The sequence below is a fragment of the Ambystoma mexicanum genome, chromosome 11 (genome assembly GCF_040938575.1).
Source record: "Ambystoma mexicanum isolate Mex_15411 chromosome 11, UKY_AmexF1_1, whole genome shotgun sequence".
In the NCBI taxonomy this organism is placed as follows: domain Eukaryota; kingdom Metazoa; phylum Chordata; class Amphibia; order Caudata; family Ambystomatidae; genus Ambystoma; species Ambystoma mexicanum.
The window spans coordinates 154,129,251-154,135,030 of record NC_090934.1 but is presented as its reverse complement, the minus strand read 5'-3'; positions in this window follow the sequence as shown (position 1 = coordinate 154,135,030).

Genomic DNA, 5,780 nt, shown 5'->3' with positions numbered 1-5,780 from the left:
GCAGGTGTTTTTGTCTTATTTTGTGATTTGGCAGGGTTCATATTTACTTGCTGTAAAGAGAATGTGATGTTATCACTTGCTAAAGTTATGCAAGTAACAACATTTCTAGGGAAAGCTGGGGAAGATTTCCTCACTTGTGACCTGATCTGGTTAAACTTTGCCTGCATTATTGGTTTTCAGCTCCCATTAGATTTGCTTTAAACGTTTTAATTATGGCATAGAACGCAATACAGTGCTTGTGATGTGCAATGAAACCTGCATATAGATCCTGTTCTTAATCAAATGGAACAAACTAGAATTGGTTGTGGCAACGGTTCAAACAAGTGCGTTCATCCAGATATCCTTCGATATGAAATCCTTTGTAGTACAATTCATGGGTGTTCTTCATACTTGCAAATCCTAACCAAGAAGTGGAGAATCCTCAAAACTCGGGAAACCTCGTTAAGGAGGTGGTATGAAGGACACTGTAGATAAAGGACAACTTGTTTTCTTGGTCAAGGACGTCATTACATTGAAAATGGAAGCACAGATCCGAAAATGGACCAGCTCACCTGCCTCAGGCAGGGGTTATCCTCGATTTTCTGTATAACGAGGAGTCCTTTTGGTTTAATCAAATGAATTTGCAATAATGTATAGATCTTTAAATATATAGCACATTAATGCTATGTGCCAGGCTTCCATCTAATACAATGTTTTCCCATTGGATGCCTATTCCATGCAAGCTCTGGGAGGCTTTAAAAGGTATTTGTGGTGAGACTCCCTCAACACATGCCGTTTGATGTCAATCCTAAAATGAACCCCTGTCTTGTAAGCCGCCACCCACTGAAGCCCTTGTGTAAAAAGACAATATCAGGGTCCAAAATTGAGGAGCTCAGAGCCATTTAGCTCCTACGCATAGCATAGAAGAGCCTGGTTAGCTTAACACCAACAGTTACCAGGAGATACTTTTGGCTGCCCAGACCAGCTGATGCCTTACAAACACAACTATTTTAATTCGTGTGCATTTGGGGCAATTTATAAACCAACACTGGGACACGTCTATATGGTATTTGAACCATAAGGGGGGTCATACATGATGGATATAATTGTGATTTTTTTAAATTTCTTTATGAGGAGGCTAGATTTATCTAACGCTACATACTAGCTCCTCATTCCCCAGTGGTAGCTCCTGGTTACTGTTTAATACCCAGGAGCTGCTTATACCTCCTGCTTATTCAATCCTGATTTCGTACCCTGCCATATTACACAACGCTCAGTGTATTTCCAAATTTTGGACTATGATGGCAATTAAAAACCTGTTTACTTTGATATGATATGGCATTTATAACGCGCCTACCTATACACAAGTGTTTCAAGGCGCACCGAGGCAAGGGAGGGGGGAACGGGGAGACAGATAACGATCCTACTAGGCCAGGTGTCATTCAGATCACAAGTGCATGGGAAGGGGAAATGTGAGGGTGCATGGAGAGGGGAAAGTGCAGTACATGGGATAGGATAAGAATAAATAAACGGCCAGTAAGTAAAGGTAGGGGGACTGTAGGGATACAGAAACAGTCTTCAAGTGCAGGGTTGCCAGGGAGGCAGTCCAGGTGAGCAACTGGCAGGAGAGAGGGTGGCCATGTAACCAGTGCAGTTTCAGCCAGGAATCGGCAGGGGATAGGAAGAGAGAAAGCAGAAGCAAAGAAGGTTTTGAGGTGCTTCCGGAACCAGAGATGGTTCTCAAGTTTCAGGGAGGCAGAAAGGTTGTTCTGAGGGAGACCCCTGCCAAAGAGAGATCTACCACCAACTCGTTGCTTGGAGAAGCGACTGACCCTGAGGGAGTTGGAGGCAGAAGAGCGAAGAGATCAGGAAGGAAGATATTTAGGAAGAGGGAGTTGAAGGTATTTCGGTTCCAGCTCCCAGAAGGCCTTGTTGACGATGCACAGGGTTTTGAATGTAATCCTTGTAGCCACTGGGAGCCAGTGCAGAGATTTCAGTCCTGGAGAGAGACGATCCCTGGGCTTGAGGCCAAGGACAAATCTAGCAGTCCTGTTCTGGATAAGTTGCAGAGGGTGGAGAGTAGAGGCAGGCAATGTAGATAGACGCTGTTACAATAGTTCAGCATAGAGAGAACCAGGGGCTCTGGAGACACTGAGCTTCTGGGGGAAGGTGAGGAAAGGAAGAATACCTCTGAGGGGGTGCAGATAGTAGGGAGACTTCTTAGAGACGTCATAGATGTGAGGACAGGAGTGTGTGGAGTCGAAGATGACCCAAGGTTTTTTGCCTTGCAGGTGGCAGCAGGAAGAGGGCCATGACAGGCAGGCCAGAGCTGCAGGGAAGGAGGGAGTGGGTGTGCCGATGAGTAGAATCTCAGTCTTACTGGCATTAAGGCAGAGGTATCGGCTGCACACCACACCTGGATAGCAGACAATCACAGATGAGGGAAGGAGAGGAGGAGGCCGAGGGTAGCCTGAAAATGAGCTGGGTATCCGCACAGCACTGAAAATTGGGGCAGAGGGTGGCGATGCGGTGGGCAAGGAGTGCCAGGTATTGGTTGAACAGCCAGGGAGAGGTTAGATCCCTGGGGGACACAGCAGGTAGAGCAAAAGATATCATAGGATAAGGCAAAGACCCAGCACAACTTCGTAGGAAGGGCTAACCTGTGTAGGGGAAAAATGTCCCCTAAGCTCACAGCACTACCAAAGCTGGGACATTTGAAAAGATTGGTGTAGTAATCTCTGGCGAGTGGGACAGCTTCCCGTGTGCCCTGCATTGTGCTGGGGAGAGCGGTCCATGAATCAAATGTATACACAGTTTCTAGCGGCATTGCGACTGCAAACTAGGTGCAACCGGAGCAGACCCTGTTACTCGTTGCTAATAAAATAAATGTGTTCACTTAATGGTGTCGGAGTATGTGTCGCTACATGAATTGTATATTTAAGTTGATATGGGAAGCAGCATGAACCCTAGGCTCTCCACTCCTCTGCAGTCTCATGTCTTTGTGGGCCCAGAATTTGGTTCTCTAATTTACTGATGGGGGGGGGGGGGGGGGGGAAATGGACCAACAAGTATGCCTGGCACTACACTGGGTAAGATCTTGACTCTGGTGTAATGGCATGCTGACTGCCTATTGGTTGGTAGGTCAAAAACCTCTGAGTGCTACACCACTGTATATGTCTGCTTGACTACTGTGTGGGAGTAACTGTTACTTGGCGACACGAGTCTGCAGTGGACTGAGGTCCTCGGACTAGATGGGTAAGCTGTGGCTTTTTGTTCGATAAGTGGACCAACCATGCTGGGCGTATTTTAGTTGAGTGGTAAAATAACTTAATAGAGGAGTTTTAAGATTGTCTCAGAATCCCCCTGTTGGTCTGCTGCATCAATCTCCCCTCCCCGTTATTCTGCTAGATGGAAGATCAGCTACCACCTATGCCAAAATCTCCATACTGAGCAACCAGTAAAGGGTTGCATTATTGTGTGCGGCGAGGGGAAGTTTTGCTGCATAATGTAGTGGGAACTCTAAAGCCATGTTTTTGCAGCTCCTTTAATGCATTTGAAGTGCCTGCTGCACAATATCCGAATAGTCATCCATACAGGAAAGGTCCATCTAAGCACAAAGACATAAAAAAAATGTGGCAGAGTGATTAGTAGGTTTCAGAGTAACTACTCAAGGTGGCTGCTGAAGTGGAGAGTAGTCCTCATGGTAACATTACGTTAAAGGCGATGGTGGCAGACGTAAGTATGTAATAAGAGGAGGAGAGCAGGTGTTGTGAACTTGCAGATCTCTGAGGTTCATCCTAAACTGTGAGGATGACTTATCAAGATACCAGTCCCGCTTTGAGTAAAAAATGGGCATGCGTTGTGATTCAGAATCGAGAGGAAGTTGCCTGAATGCTGACGGTGACGTTTATCCCAAGTCCAGTAATCCACTGTTGGACTGCCACCATCCAGTATTTCCTTGCAAGTGAATTGATTTTGACGACACTTGGACTACTCGCCCTTCGTGGTCACATTTGTCATATAGGACGTGCCGGATTGCACCCCTTGCAAATCGCTAATGGAATATTGGTCTAATTTAATTGTACTCTGATAAGCTGTGACTGCAAGTTAAGCCCATAGCTGATGTGATAACTGAGCTTCCTCAATAGCACTAGCTCTTCATCTCGCTTTAGCTTGAGTATTCCTTAGGACCAAAACATTCTTCTGTCTTTTGAACTTTTTTGAAATGTATGGTGTTTATGGCTCACTTTATCAAAGGAGCTCTAAGTACTGTTGGTTGGCAACCTTTCTACGTTTGACCCATTACTCCTACTCCGAGGTCATTTGGGCTGTTTGTTCTTGTTAAGCAATAGCAGCTACCTCTCAATTGTATACCTCATTAACATTTTTGTGTCCCCAACTGCTGGAAGCAGATCTGTGAAATCTCTCTCTGCGGCTGTTATCAGTAATGTACAATCCCTTTGCCCTGCAGAACAGACACGTCTTAGTCGCTTTATAGATGCCTGCCATAAAACGAAGCTACCAGACTGCTCACCGGCTCTAATCACAAGACGAGTGATGCAATCTCCTGACCGTCCATTTTGGAAAAGCCAGATGGGGTCGAAACGAACGGATTCTTCAAGCATACAAAACACCTCCTGTATAGTCAGGGGTAGCAGGCAGTTGTAACCCTCGTTGCTGCTGCTTTCCACCTCTTTAAACCCATACTTTTGCTGGCCTCTGAGTCCAAGTTTACTGATCGGGGTCTAATTATTTATAGCAGTCAAGTATTATGTTGCTAACCCCTAGAATGTGTGCGGTTGCAACTTTTTTGATTTTTCCATCTATACATGCAAGCTGATAAAGACCGTATGCCCTTTAGTAGGGTAGGGTTGATTTAATTTGACGGTGACCTGTTGGGCTGGGCAGTGTCTTAGCAACGTAATTTTCTTGCTTGGAAAGACACTTAACTAAAGTTTGTTTGGGAATTTTAGATAAAAACTATTTGACTCTATAAATGAATCCTACGGTAATGAGAAAAGCTCCTACATAGAGCATTTTCAGTCCTAACCATGAAACTTCATTAAGCTCCCACGTCTAGATTTCCCCAATTCCAAGAGCTGGCAGAACCTTCGGTCTACCTCCCCAAAGTGCCTAATTTCCTTCAAAGTGCAAACATAATATTGAGTTCTAAGACTTATATGCCAAGACAACTCGCAGGTACAGTACATTTTCAAGCTTTGCATGTTCTATTTTTTTGTGAAACTACTAATACATTTTCGCACAATGTGTGCACAATTTTCACTCGGAAATCACCATTTGCTAGTCCTTTTTGACTCAAATGGTGTGCTGTGTGTATGTATAACATTGAGGTGGCAAGTAACTTATTATGGCTGGCTAATAGCTTGCAACTTGCGTGTTTTGCCCCTGATTGGAGCATCTGTTTTCTTGCAATAGTGGTAGCAGCGATTGTTCCCTTTTATGATGTGGAATTTGGGCCAGAAAAGTAAATGGCTGATGGTCACGATTGCCCCCATATTACAAGGGGCGTCTATCTGAAACATTGGTGTGGGCCAAATTACCCAAATATGAATGCTTTGTTTGGTAATTCATAACATTCTTTAAAAAACTGAAGGGCAATCTGCCTGCTTCTGCAATATTCAAGAGTTTAGCTACAAATGACGTACCATTTTAGGAGATGAGGGTCATTTTGGACTGCGAAAGTTTTGGCTTGTGGGAGACTGCACGGTAGATCCTGGGAGAAACTAGCAGGGATTCTGGCCCCTGACTAACGCCTTCCCTGCTCCGACAGGCCCAGCCTG